Source organism: Staurois parvus, unplaced genomic scaffold (assembly GCF_062004578.1).
Source record: "Staurois parvus isolate SC_StPar_1 unplaced genomic scaffold, SC_StPar_1.0 ptg000126l, whole genome shotgun sequence".
Lineage (NCBI taxonomy): Eukaryota > Metazoa > Chordata > Amphibia > Anura > Ranidae > Staurois > Staurois parvus.
Window position 1 is genome coordinate 1,081,790 of NW_028317922.1, and position 15,851 is coordinate 1,097,640.

General features: G+C 42.9%; 1 long non-coding RNA gene across 1 annotated transcript; it reads left to right on the forward strand.

Moving 5' to 3' along the window:
* The first annotated feature begins 3,909 nt into the window (after positions 1 to 3,909).
* LOC149466508 (uncharacterized) lies at positions 3,910 to 15,851 on the forward strand. Its single transcript, XR_016312042.1, has 3 exons — positions 3,910 to 4,011; positions 7,805 to 7,881; positions 15,707 to 15,851. It is a non-coding gene; the product is annotated as an uncharacterized LOC149466508 (long non-coding RNA).

Sequence of the window (15,851 nt, forward strand, 5' to 3'; positions counted from 1 at the left end):
AAAAAAAAAATAAATAAATAATACATGCACATCTTTTTGCAGGTAAGAAAATGTGCATTTATTAGAAAGCATTGCTCCTGCAATCAGCAGATCGTGGGTGCTATGCAGGACTTCTGCAGACTTGTCAGTGTATGTGTGCTTTTACTCCGTACGGGCAAGCAGATACACACTGACGGGAAGAGACAACAAACTATCACAGTGCTCAACAGTGCTGTGGTAGTTCACTGAGGACTACAAGCCGAGAGTGTCGTTTCCCATTCACAGAATTCTGTGACTGAATGATACTGCCGGGCGGGCGAGCAATAGGTATCCCGTGCCTATTATGTGGTATAGGTATCCTAATTAAGGAAGCTGCTTACACCAAAAAACGTGTATCTCCTCTCAACTGAAGGATCAACAGTTATTAAAGCTAAAATCAGTGCTACCCATAAATCAGCATAATTAACAATGTGTCTCATTAAAAAAATCATACAAGTTAGGCCTCGTTCACACTATACGTGCAGAAAAACTGATGGAAAAGATTTCACTCGCAGAGCACAAGTTTACATCTGTTTTCATACGCATATCAGTGAGTTTTATACAGGGAATAGGGCACATAGAGAACTATTGTTTTCTTTGTACCCTTGCAGAACGTATGCAGAAAAACTCAGAAAGGTATACAGAAAAAAATGGCATGAACAAGGCCTTAGTTTCTATGACTATTCGTAACAATGTAACATGACAATATAAATACATGCAATAAAGGAAAAAAATAAATTAAGATTAAAATGATAAAAAATACTTTAATATATATATATTAATAATATATTTTTTAATTATTATTTTCATTTTTAATTATTTTTTTTCTATATTTTTTTCTTTATTGCATTTATTCACATTGTTACATTACAGTTTTACAAATAGTCACAGAACTTTATTGTTGTATGATTTTATAAATGAGACACATTGTTAATTATGTTCATTTATGGGTGGTGCTGCACTTGCTTAATTTTGGGGATTTGCTGTTTTTGCCGCCCTTCGTCAGACCCCTGGTCACACTTTTTTCTGGTCTGCCTATATGAAATCTTAGGAGTCTTTTAGCTGAATCCCATGGTCAAAAATGAAACTGCCCGGAGACAATACATTCTTTCTCCAGTTTTGACATTTTTAACCAAAAGATGACAAGCCTGCCCACCACGACAAGGTAGACTCTTTCAGGGCAGGACCTACACTAAACTACACTACGCTAACCTACTCCATGCTAGTCATCGTATTTTTAGTGATAGATGCCTGATTGTAATAAGCCTCATCCTAGAACCTTCCATCTTCCTCTCCAGACTTGTTTACTAAGATCTACATAAGAACAACCCTTTTCATTCACAAAACAGAGAACAGATTTGAAATGGTTGTTGCTGTTATCTTATGGTGGGTGATGCAGTGGTCAGCAATGATCACCTGTAATGTCCCGACACATTTCCCTTCTTTAATCAATGCAGAGCTCTCTTCCACATAGATGCCTTCAGTCTGAAAGGTCTAAAGCGATTTAATTGTAGTGAAGTTTGTTCACAGAGAACCTTTGTCGCCCTCCTCATCCTACCAGTCCTCAGTTTTACTGACATAGAAAAATGCTCACAATAGTGTGTTACAATAAATAATTGGATGTTAAATAAAAAATTAGGTTTTTTTTAGAATTACAATTCCAAAACATCTGAATAGAGCCCATGGCAGCAACAGGGGGAATGACAACCCTCAGGGTACTGTGGTCACCCCCTGAAGGAGGACACCCCACCCACATTCCACCTATCTGGCCATGCACAACACCCCAGTTATCCCACCAGACCACACCCAACTGGGAGGAGGTGCAATCAATTCTGAACTTCGTGAACCCAACAGGAAGGCCGAGACTTCCTCAGAGCTATGCGCCACCAACATTCCTGTCCTGCCAGTTTCAGAGCTCCCCCGAGAGGTAGCCTCACTCCATTCCTTCAGGCACAGAGTGTCTACACTCCACCTAAAAAAAAACCTGTGCTAATACACCATTATGAGCATTATTTCTCTGTTTTTTAAGGGTTTATTTGCATTTTTAATTATATTAATAAAAGGTAATTTTATTTTGGTTTATTCACATATATTATGGATTGGCAATATGAGATTATTAGTATACAGTATTTGATTAAGGGTTTTGTATATTAAAATATTTTTTATATACATGTACTTATTTTTTATATACATATAATTCTGTATACTAATTTTTATAAGAATTGCATCGGGTTGGTATCACCCGTTTTTTTTTTGAGGATTAGGGGGGAGTTTTTAAAATTTTTCATCTAGTGTATTTTTATCAAATTTATAATTATTTAGATTATTAAAGGTTTTTTGAGGATGTCCAATTTATACTGTCCAATAATGATGTAGGGAGCCATTAAGGGATATATACTATATAGTGCCATTAAGAAGTACTGCCCTGTGATCTATAGGGTCTGTGGAAAACAGGCTTGTTTTCACTGCGAGTCCGCTAGGGTTGCCTAGTTACCGTTCTGACTACGCTAGTATGGCAGTGGTTGTCCCGTCCAGCGGTCTGATTGGCAGATCTTCAGCCTATAAAATGGAGTACTGTCTACCCACCTGTGTCACTCACCTGTGCCCATCAGTGCCACCCACCAGTGCCCATCAGTGCCCATCAGTGGAGCCCAGCAGTCAGTGCCGCCAGTCAGTGCTGACTATCAGTACCCATCATCAGTGCCACCTATCCGTGCCACCTCATTAGTGCTGCCTATCAGTGCCACCTATTAGTGCCCTTCAGTGCTGCCTATCAGTGCCCTTCAGTGCTGCCTATTAGTGCTGCCTATCAGTGCCCATCAGTGCCGCCTATCTGTGCCCATCAGTGCTGCCTCATCAACGCACATCAGTGAAGGAGAAAAATTACCTGTTTGCCAAATTTTATAATAGAAACAAAGAAACTTTTTTTTTTCACATTTTTTGCTCTTTTTTTGTTTATAGCGCAAAAAGTAAAACACCCAGCGGGGAGTACATACCACCAAAAAAAAAAGATCTATTTGTGAGAAAAAAAAATGATAAAAATTTCACATGGGTACAATGCTGCATGACCACGCAATTGTCATTCAAAGTGCGACAGCGCTGAAAGCTGAAAATTGGCCTGGTAAGGAAGGGGATATAAGTGTCCAGTAGGCAAGTGGTTAATGGAATTAGGTATCCATTCGATTTATCCTCTGATAATCATGGAGGCCATGAAATGATGCATCACTTTGATTCATAATGCAGAATGTAAAATTGTATCCACTGAAATATCACTGGGCCAGCTGTCACCCCTCAACTAACTATGCCTGGTCCCCCTAGTGATGAGCACCCACTCCCTACCACTACAGATGTTCAAGGGATACAGATATTGCTGTCACACCGCCTACCACCCACAGACCTCCACACCAAAACTACCCGAACAAATATTGACAGACTTCCACCCCACAAGTACCCCCTCAACAGCCACAGATACATCGTGACCCCTCGCACTACAGCCCCTTCTGCCGTAAACAGCACCCCTACCAAAGTAACACCCTCCAGTGACAGAACTGCAACCGCACTGACATCCTACATTGGCGTGTACCCATGCGAATGGCGTAGCGTGTAAAGGGTTAAATATTGTGTCCGTGTGCTGCAGAGGATTTATCATGTACACAATAAATGAATCAGCCTGTATACTGTGCAGATCACTCAGCATCTAAGGGTTAAATGACTCATCCTTTCAATCCTGTCTGTGTCCTGCTTTGCCCAGCAGACACGCCGATCTCTTCTGAGTACCTCTGTGATGTTCCAACAGATTGGCATGAAGGGGTTACTTCAAGGTACATGGTCGGATGCAGTAGTTCTGTAATCGAATGATCGTGCCTGAAATAGGGACATGCGCATTTGCTTCAAGGGGGACAGATCTTCATGGGAGACAGATCTTGCCGCTACACCGGACCCTCTTCCTCTGGAGGGGGGCCCTTGGTGCATGGAGGGCCCTGGACAGTAATGGTGAGAGCGGCCCTGTGGTCGGAGGGGGGATGCGATCGGAGGGCAGTGGTGCGATAGGGGAGAAGGATGCGATCGGAGGGGGGTGTAATTGGAGGGTGGGGGATGCGATTGGAGGGGGGGGTGCGATCGGAGGTGGGGGTGTGCAGTCAGAGGGGGGGATGCGATCGGAAGGCGGGGGTTTGATAGGTAAGGGGGATGCGATCGGAGGGGGGGTGGATGTGATCGGAGGTGGGGGTGTGCGATTGGAGGGTGAGATGTGATCGGAAGGCAGGTGTGCGATCGGAGGGCAGGATGCGATCGGAGGGGGGTGTGCGATTGGAGGGGGGTGTGCGATCGGAGGGAGGTGTGCGATCAGAGGGGGGGTGCGATTGGAGGGCAGGATGCAATCAGAGGGGGTGATGCGATCGGAGGGGAGTGTGCGATCGAAGGGTGGGGATGCGATGGGTGAGGGGGATGCGATCGGAGGGCGTAATGTGATCAGAAGGCAGGTGTGCGATCTGAGGGCAGGGTGCGATCGGAGGGCGGGATGTGATTGTAGGAAGGGATGGGATCGGGGGGCGGGATGCAATCGCAGGGGGGATGCGATCGGAGGGGGTTGTGTGATCGTAAGGGAATGCATGATTTTAGGGCAGGATGCGATCAAAAGGGGGTGTGCGATCGGAAGGGGGGTGCGATTAGAGGCCATTATCCCGGAGAGATCAGCTACACCCGGCATGACGTCTCTATTTGCAGAATATCAGACAGGGTTTTATATTCTATACAATAATATCGGGATCTGTATATAATATAATCCTGTATACTGGGATCTGTATACAGGACACTGATCAGCCAGAACATTATGACCATTGACAGGTGAAGGGAACATTGATTATCTGCTTACAATGACATCTGAAAGTGGCTGAGATATATTAGGCAGCAAGTGAACATGTTGTCTCTGAAGTTGAAGTTTTGAAACCAGAAAAATAGGCATCACAGTTTGTTGTCTATGGGAGTTGTATATCTGCAGACTAGTCAGGGTGCTCATGCTGACCCAGCTCCACAGACAAAAGCCCCTACAATGATCACATGAGCATCAGAATTGGAGCACGGAGTAATGGAAGAAGGTGGCGGGTCTGAAGAATCACGTTAGTTTTCTTACATCATGTGGATGGTTGGGTGTGTCTCACTTACCTGGGGAGGAGATGGCTGTGGGATGCAGTATAAGAAGAAGGTAAGTCGGTGGGGGCAGGGTGGTGCTTTGGGCAATGTTCTGCTGGGAAGCCTTGGCTCCTGCCATTCATGTGGAAGTTACTTTCTACAGACCACCTACCTAAGCATTGCTGCTGATGGAGTCCAACCCTTCATGGAAACGCTGTTCCTGGATGGCAGTGGCCTCTTTCAGCAGGAGAATGCTCCCCGCCACACTGCAAAATGGTTGGAGGGGTACAGGGAGTTTGAGGTGTTGACTTGGCCTCCAGTTCTCTAGATCGCAATCCAATCAAGTAACTGGCTTTTACAGCAGTGAACATGGACGGTTGTTGGCTGGCTGGCATGTTGAACTGGCTATCTTATCCCCCTCTTTGATAAGTTATACCTATCCATGTTCCTTGTGCAAAATCCATTGTTAGACTGGGGCTGGCTGACAAGTTGAACTGGGTAGCCTTAGTAGTTTATTCAGTAAAGCTCAGTGCCAGCTGTAATCTCTTGTCGATGGTCAAATCAGTTCTATATCATCGTGGCTCTTTGATAACCGCATAGGATAAGACTGTATATGTTTTAGTATGATGGATTATAAAGGAATAGTTGAAAAGATTGAATAAATGCAACCATGGTAAAATAAACAAATAAGTGTATGCTGTTACACAGTTAATATTTCTGTTAATGTTCATGAGAATTCATATCGTTTATTCTTTGTACCATTTCCTATGGATATTTCTATAGTTAGTTATATGCTGCCACCAGTGGCCTTATTTGGTAATGCATTTGTTTTTCATATTGCCTCCTGAGATCTATGACACAGTTCCTTTTTATATGAAGCTCCTCCCTTCTTCTTGAGTTCAGAACTTCCTGTGTCATGGAGGCAGCTAACAGTCCACATGTAACAGGGACACATGTATTCTGCATAGTACGCTACAGAAAGTATCATCTTTTGACCGCATAATACTGGAAACCATTCATTCTGCTGTATCCTGTTTCACATGTACAGAATAAAGCAACTTCTGGATGAACACAGTATTGGTGAGTTCAGCTATCTGATAAGGATTGTCCACAGTGATTATATCCGTTTATACAGGCTAGGCAGAGAGGTCTCACAAGGGATAAATTGCTATCACAACAATCTGAGTCAGAATAAAGTGCATTGAAGCCTGCAGAGCATGGCAGTTACAATCAGTTTATTGCTGGTGCAGTGCATAGGCTCCTGCATCGTCCCCAGCCCAGCCCCCAGTCTCTCTGGAGGTATGCACATACTGTTTTGGAAGTGGAGGAAAATATCAATGGATTACAAGTATAGTGACACCACCACACAGCGCTCTAATTAGATCTGTGAGTTCCTCTGCTCTTGTGGCAGATGGGACTTGTAGTCTTTCCAATCACTGATCCCTGTGAATTGGTCACATGGCTGTGTGATCAGAGCCATACACAGCTGCACCTAAATCAAACTCAAACAGCCTCAGGTAGAAGCATAAACAAAAAATAGACAAAGCACACATGTGCCCTAGTGCAATGAATCCTTTAATAATGAACCATATTACATAATACAATATCAAAATCGCAGATCTCTGTGAGGAACTCTCGTGCCTTGTGCCTCCTTATGCATCCACACTTGTCTGGGGGTACCCATGCTGGCACATGAAGTGTCCTATCCAAAGTGTGACACCAGTGGGGCAGAGGGAGGACCAGAACACCAGTTCAGTCCTCAGCGCCGGCTTGCTCAAGGTGCCGGGGACCCTGCATGTGCCACAGCTGTGGACAAAGCTGGCACTGCTAGCGGAAGAGAGGGTGGAGGCCACGGTTGAATCGCTGAGGCCTGTTTCTGGTACAGTGTTGGCCCCCTTTTTTCATGTCTTTTTTCAGGACTTGGAAAAGGGGGTCATGCCCCCAAAATGTGAGGTGCATAGTATTGTGTTAATTGCACTTGGAAACACAATCACTGGATATTTGTATCTTTGTTTTTTTTTTGTGCATGTAGAAGCACTCTGTGGTTCCGGTGATGTGGGGTGCAGTTTCAGGATGGGGGGGTTGGAGAAGGTGACCATGTGTTATGTTACACCTTAAATATAGATTTAATATGAAATCTGGTCAGAAAGGTGAACGTAGCCTTTTAGGACTTTATTGAATCCTATTGCTTCCACTCATGTATGGCATATGTCTGCAGCAGCAAAGGGTTTTACACAGTTTCCCAGGTGCTGTAGCATGCATCTTTAACAAGCCGATTTTCAGCTGTCAGGTAGAAGCGATCTGGTGGATGTACAGCTGATGGATCACTTTCATGGGTCCCCGTTAATGCACCATCCAATTCCCCTACCACCTCCCACTATGTTTCCCGGGTTCCAGTTTTCCACCTTTGAACCTCAGACTCGCACTGCGTGATCTGCGCTTCATTGGCTTCAGTGAAGGGCAGGGGAGACATCAGGGGTCTAATTGCCAGGTGTCTTTTGCAGGTAACCATCCCTAAATATTTTAAGATGATGAGAAAGATGACGGCATTGAGTGGTTATAAGAATGCGTATGAGTAACTGCTTTTGTATTGGTGGAATGGGAATGCTTTGTTAGTCTTTATTTTATGACCTGGCTGTGTTCTTTCTGTTCGCAGAATCGCTCCATAGACCATCGTGTTGATCTGTATTCTCTGCAGCTCTATTGCTGGGATTATTCTGATCTGTGCCAGTAGTAAGTAAGCTTTTATTTTTCATTTATTGCTGTATAAATACTTGCTGTGTGTTGGCTATAGGCAATACATGGTACACAATCCTTCCATGTCCACATCTCCATTATTCACTGGCATCCTCTATGGGTTCCGGCACAGTAATAAATGAGATGGATTTAAGGTGAATCTTCAAACAAAATAATTTTTTCTATTGTTTTTGCAAATGGAAGTGTTAGGACATCTGTTGAGTTTCTATTGACATTTATCAAGGAAATTTCACTTAACCCACATAGGAAATGAGGAGAGTAAAGCAGGGTATATGCGTATTGAAATTCCTCCTATCCAGCATGAACTGCCCATATCTCAGTACGTGTGTATCCCTCACTTGTGTGCATGCTGGGATTTGGGAAGTTGTTTTTCGGTTTTTCTTTTGTTTTTTTTCTTCCCATTCAATCAACTGGTTGCTTGAAAAAAGACTGTGTATACCCAGCTAACGTTTACACTATATGAAAGGCAAAAAAAAAATCACAGAGGTTCTAACACTTCCCCTTCTATGAATAAAGTGGTTTTGTTTGCTGATGCGTCCCTAGAGAGATCCCGTTCACTTCCTGTTCCTTTGAACATGTAGGGAGGAGGAATCTCCCCTGCAGTGAGCACAGACAGAGATCCTAACTGCATCCCACCTTCTTTGGAAAAAAGGTTTTGGCAGGAATAACACTTTTTCCTAGTTTAAGATAGTTAAATAGTAAAAAAAAATTTGGTAAATGCCTTTTAACCACTTCAAGTCTGGACACTTTTACCCCCTTCCTGTCCAGGCCAATTTTCATCTTTCAGCACTATCACACTTTGAATGACAATTACGCGGTCATGCAACACTGTACCCATATGAATTTTTTAGCATTTTTTGAGATGGATAAAACTTTATTTTGGTGGTATTTATTCACCACTGGGATTTTTTTTTTTTTGCTATATAAATGAAAAAGTCCCAAATATTTTGAAAAAATAAATAATCTTTCTTCATAAATCTTGGCCAAAATTTATTCAGTTATCTTGTTAGTAAAAAAAAAAAAAAACAAATTAGTTTATAACCAAAAATTATTATAACTTTTCAAAAACTCTTTTTACATTTTTATTTTATTTCTTTATATTGTTATTTATGTTTTTTTTGTCAACATACTGTCACCCTTGCAGTAAAAAAAAAAAAATCTTCATCACCCCCCACAAGTAGTACAGTGTCACTACTTGTGGGGGGTGTTGAAGATTTTTTTTTTTATACTGATTGCTTTTACACCCATAAAAGCTGTAAAAGCAATAATTTCTACTCTTCTCTGGCTGCATTCTTGCAGCCATTGAGAAATACTGTGTGAGCTGTGATTGGTCACAGCTTGTCACATGGTACAAGGCTGTTGTGAATAGCCTTGTACCATGTCACCTCTGTGATCATTCACAGATTTCACACGTAGTAAGCAATGATGTCAGAAATTACATCTTGCTTACTACTCTTCATGTGATCACTGATTGGCCAATCAGTGATCACGTGATCGTCACACAGACGTCCTGTACAACAATCGCGGTGCTGGGTGCACACAGGTAGGGAGCGGGGAGGACGATTATAATCGGCCACCCACCCCTGCACTGCTCCCGTCTGGCCGTTTATATACATGGGCCCCACGGGAAGTGATTAATTACCTTCCTAGTTCCTGTCTACCTCCCATATCCACACCAGTGAAAATCCCAGTACTTCCAGGTATAAAAACACATGGCTATACCCCCTGCCTTCCCACAATGCATTATTTGCTATCATGAGCGAGTCACCATTCTCAAATCCTGTTACATGGAGGCAATCCTGGCAGACCTGGATTTGCATAGGGTCTGCAGTGCAAAACACAACTGCAAACTGGATCAGAAAGCCATCCTCTGTGTGACCTCCTGTAGGTGGTGGTGGGAAGGAGGTGCAGAGTGGCCACGGTTCTAGAATGACAGGCAAACTTCCCTGAAGGTGGTGGGTTGGCAGGGAGATACTAGAGAGAATATAGAGGGTGTAGGTGGCACGAAGGGAGATACTAGAGGGGCTATAATCTGTAGGTGGCAGGCAGGGAGACTCTAAAGGGGCTATAGACTGTATGAAGGTTGCAGGGGAGATGCTAGAGGTACTGCAATGGTAAAATATTTACTGGGTATATCTGTCAAAAGACACAGGTAACGTTTGCCTTTTAACTCTTATTTTAGTTGATAAAAAGTGGGATATTTCCAGTAACTGGATTTGAAAACCCTGTAGTGCAGTCCATGGTTGAAGGTAGAACTGCCTCTTCTGCCTGTCCTTGGATTTTAATTTGAAATACCAGAAGCAAAGCCTCTGGAGGTGTTTTCTACATCCTGGGATGTCTGGGGACATTTGACTTTTATCTAATCCCTCCAATGAATAACACATCTCTGCTGTAAAGTTGTATTTATTTTATTATCTATTATTGCTTACTTTTTAAGGATCCTGTATGTCACCATATTTGTGAATTTTGCTTTTGCCTTTTTTGAGAAGCCCTCATCTCTAACTGTAACATCAGACGTGCGTTACCGCACTGACCTTTCTGTACAGGTAATAACCATTACTGTCCGGCTGACCTAGAATTTATACGTATTATACACCAAAAACAGGCTAATAAGGCCGGTTCTCACATGCCCACATCTGAATCACGCAGGAACATGCTGTGCTTTCCTTTGCAATTAAACCTAGATGCAAAACATACAGCTTTGGCAATCTGCAGCGGGTGTCAATAGAAATTTAATGACACCCCAAGTGCCGGTCACAAATGCAGTGTGTTTGCCCGCACCAGATTGCATGGTACTTTTGTACCATGTGATCTGGTTACAGTGGGGCTTATTTATTAAAGCTGGGGAGTGCAAAATCAGGCTCACTTCTGCATAGAAACCAGTCTGCTTCCAGGTTTTATTGCCAAACCTTAATTGAACAAGCTGAGGTTAGCAGCTGATTGGTTTCTATGCAGAAGTGAGCCTGATTTTGCACTCCCAAGCTTTAGTAAATATACCCCAGTGTGGCACAGTGCAGTGCGACTTTAGCCCATTCAAAATTCATGGCCTTGAATTCACACCGCACAGGAATGCAGAGCGCTTTCTTGTGCAATTCAGCTCTGGGCATGGTGTAAACCTGTCATCAAACTGAAAGTCTAATAAAGTGAATGTTCGCCTTTAGTAACTTTGAACAACAATTCTCCTGTATGCAATTCCAGATTCCTTGAATGGAACCTACCAGTGGTCCTCATTTTAAAATGCTGCTCTTGGTTTCCTTTACATATGCATTAGGGGTCTTTTCTACAGAAACCTCTGGCCCCTTGATCCCCCTCCATCCTGCTGTTTGCAGAACTGGCTGCATGCTACATGTGCGCACCCCATAGTGGGCGCACAGTTGTAGCATGGGTGCTACAAGGTTCAATCTATGTGCATGTGCAGTATTCTGCCTCATTTTCTAGTTGCAGCAGCTGAGTTCAGGCATTAAAGTAGTTCTAAATCCTCAAGGGTTTTTAACTTAATGGATTTTATGCATTAAAGCGAAGTTCCACTCACCCTGTCCAAAAATAAGTCAGCAGCTACAAAACCTGAAGCTGCTGACTTTTAAAAAACAGCCACTTACCTGTCCCTCGGTCCCATTGTGTGTCCCCTGTAGCCCGTTTCACCGGCCGTCCTGTGTTCCAGGCACCGGCATCTTCAGATTGGGCACCCGGCTGTGACAGCTTGCGGCTTCACATCCGGGTACCCGCTGCACATGTGCGAGTAGCACTGCGCTTCATGAACGGTCCTGGTCACTTTCACCCACCAGCAAGCTTCTGTTCACCTAATGTAAACAGGGCTCATATTCTGCACAGCGCTCCCATATTTACTATACAATCTTGCTCTGGGTCCGTCCACCTCTCTCTGCCCAAAATCCCAGCTGCTAATCCAGTTCTCCACTGTAAACTTGAGGCATGGAGAAAATCAGATGACTGCATGACCGGTAAACAACATTAACTTTGATTGTATACTCTTCATAAATGAATTACAATGCAGCAGGATGAACAAGACTACTCTAGCTTGCTTCACGCCAACCAACGCTTACTCATAGGGTGCTGGTTGGCATAAAACATGTTAGGGGTAGTCTTTCATCCTTGCTGCACTGTCATTGATTTTACAAAGAGTATACAATAAAGGAGGTCATTGGCTGCTGGATATGTCAATCACTGGTTCCCAGCCGGCGATTCCTAGCCGGGACTTGGTGATTGTCGGCAGGGCTGAGAGGGGAGAGATCTGTGTGTAAACACAGATCTCTCTCCTGTCAATATGGACATGCTGCTTTGTATCTCTCTGCACAGCAGAGAGATACAAAGCAGCATGTCTCCCAAGTAAAAAACACAGCATACGTAGTAAAACACACACAGCACACAGTTAACCCTTTGATCGCCCCAGATGTTAACCCCTTCCTGCCCAGTGTCATTAGTACAGTGTCAGTGCTTTTTATTAGCACCGTTCACTGTATTAGTGTCACTGGAGATGTCAGTGGCAGTTATTCAGTTTCCACCCAGTATCAGAATGCCCACCGAAGTCCCGCTATAAGTCACCGATTGCCGCCATTACTAGCATAAAAAAAAAAAAAATTCCAGCATATATATACCATCACTTGTAGATGCTATAACTTTCACGTAAACAAAATATACAGTTATTGGGATTTTTTTTTAGTAAAGACATGTAGCAGAATACATTTTGGCCTAAATTTATGAAGAAATTTTATTTTTTTATTTTTTTTTATTGGGTATGTTTTATAGCAAAAAGTAAAAAATATTGTTTTTTTTTTTTTTTCTTCAAAATTGTCAGTCTTTTTATAAAGCGCAAAATTAAAAAACGCACAGGCGATCAAATACCACCGAAAGAAAGCTCAATTTGTGGGGGAAAAAAAGGACATACATTTCATTTGGGTGCAGTGCTGCATAACTGCGCAATTGTCAGCTAAAGCAACGCAGCGCCGTATCGTGAAAATGGCCTGGTCAGAAAGGGGGGTAAATCCCCTGGAGGGCAAGTGGTTAAACAACATGTCATGTTCAATGGGGTCAGACCACAACTGTGTCCCTCACCCTCACCTAGCAAAAAGTAAAAAATACTGGTTTTTGTTTTTGTTTTTTTTTAAATTGTCAGTCTTTTTTTTTTTATAGCGCAAAAATATAAAAATGCAAATACCACCAAAAAATATCTCCAGCAGTGGTGCGCAAAATCATGTGTGTGTGTATGTATTTTTTTCAGGTCCTTTTATAGCGCCGTCAATTTACGCAGCGCTTTACATATATATTGTACATTCACATCAGTCCCTAACCCTCAAGGGGCGTACAATCTAAGGTCCCTAACTCACATTCATACATACACATACTAGGGCCAATTTAGACAGGGTCCAATTCACCTACACACACATATATATATATTGCGCATGTATCTGTATGTGTGATTTTGCATTTCCTGGTAGAGGACGTGCGCCCCTACCCTCGCCACTATTCGCAGCCTTGGCTGTCAATCACCGGGTCCCGTTCAGGGTCAGTGCTTTTTATTAGTACTGATCACTGTGTTGGTGTCACTGGAAATGTCAGTGACGCCAAGTCAGTTCCCCCCAGTGTCAGAATGTCCTCCGCAGTCCCTCTATAAGTTGCTGATCGCCGCCATTACTAGTAAGAAAAAAAAATCTCAATGTATATATACCGCCATTTGTAAACGCTATAGCTTTCACGTAAACCAATTCATTTGCACTTATTGGGATTTATTTTAGCAAAGACATTTTGGCCTAAATTTATGATGAAATTTGATTTTTTTTTTAACTTTTTTTTACTGGACATGTTTCATAGCAAAAAGTCAAAAATAAAGTTTTTTTCCTCCAAATTGTGTTTTTTTTTTTTCTTTTTTTTTGTAGCGCAAAATATAAAAAACGCACAGGCGATCAAATACCACAGAAAGAAAGCTCTATTCATGGGAGAAAATGTAATTTGGGTGCAGCGTTGCATGACTGCGCAATTGTCAGTTACAGTAACCCAAAAAATAGCCTGGTCAGGAAGGGGGGTAAATCCTCTGGAGGGCAAGTGGTTATGCTTTGTGTGCAGAGAGGAAATGGACATACAAACTGCAGCAACATTTAATTTTTTTTATCTTGAAAGTTTTTACTTTTCTGTTTTGGTTTTTTGTCCTCCAGACAAACTGCTAAAGATGATTTGTATTTGTCGGGTGCAGAAGTTTATGCAGCCCTGCCAGACAGTGGAGTTAGGTTGTTGTGTTGACATTCATGTACTACAACATAGCAATACAGCTTTGTCACCTCTCCACTGCAAGCCTGAGATTGGACAGAGGAAGGGCAACGATAGGCCGATGAGTTAATCTCTTTGTTCTCGCCTTCTGTCAGCAAGATCCTTGTCGGCACACTCCTGATTGGCCACTAATGCTACCCCTCACTTTCCCAGCCTGTGATCTACTGTACAGGGGTTTGCAGGAGGATGGTGCCAAGTAAAATGCCAGTACTTGTACTAGTATTTATAACATATTTTAATTACTTTTGATTATAACATAACTGCATTATTTGTTTTTTTTATATCTGCGTTCAAGTTTCTAGAAGAGAGATTGGAAACCTGTGAACCATAGGTTGTCCATAGATGGATCGAAGTTTAGCACGGACCAGCAGAATTTCGATCCATCTACTGTATGGGCTGGCTGGTGGTATAGAAGTCGGTCACTCGATTGACTTCTGTACCACCAGCCTGTTGTGTTTTATTTGCTCGATCAGTGACACGGGCAACACTGATCATTGTATTCTGACAGTGGGAAAGTCTCCCCACTGTCAGAATAAAACTGGCTTCATGAGAGCGAATCCCCCATCAACACAAACTATATTAACAGGGGAATCCAGTTGTTTTTTTCGTTCAGCCTGCTAGTTGAACGAAAAAAAAAAAGCATAATCTACGGCCTTGCATAATTACCACTGCAGCGCTGTCTCCATGCTCCATAAAGAATATTTTCAGATGGAGGGTGCTGACCAATCGGATGCTGTCTAGCCCCTACTGTTATCGCTGCAAGGAGAGGAACTCACGGAGATTTCAAATCTTCAGACCTGTGAAGCTGCTTTCTCTCCTCTCTATGCAGGGATGTCAGTATGGGCTAGACGCCATCTGATTGGTCAGCATCGTTCAGGTAACGGTGCTGACCAATCAAAATCTCTTTAGCCCGAACTGTCATACCTGCAAGGAAAGGAGAGAGAGCAGCTTCACAGGTCTGAAGATTTGAAATCTCCGCGGCTTCCTCTCCTCTCCTACCATCTGCTACCATAGTATACATCCCCACACGCTCACTCTCCCATTCTCCACTGTGGGAAATCTCCCCGCTCCAGTGTGAACTCAGGATACGACTGTCTGGGTTCACATATGAGCAGTGGGGAAACCACATGCGATTTGGACAGGAATCGCATTCCTGTTTGAATTGCATGCTATTCTTTGCGGTGCAATTTGCGTCCATACATTCTGTATGGACGCCAATGGCATAGCAAAGTATCGGTAATTGGTAATGGCGAGTACTTGACCGACAGTATCGATATCACACTTGCATCCCTAGTTAGGATATGACAGTGTTGTATCTGATGAATGTTAGACAATGTGGCCAGTAGATTAGATCCATCAGCATTTAGAGCCCGAAATTCAAATGTTGGAATTGTGTCCCTGGTAGTGGGTGTTTATTGGCTAGAATAGTTTTCTCACACCTTTATTTATAATGCTGACATATTGACATTTGCTGTGTACAATGGTTGCACCATCTAAATCATTTTCTGACCGTTATTTCTAGGTTCTGGGTTGCTTGCAAGATTCCAGGTTGGACATCGAGTGGATGAGATATTTCCACAATCTACCTGACTCACTTACCTCACTCCTGATGCTGCTGACAACCGCCAATAATCCAGACGGTACGGCTTTATTCTTTCATGCACAAA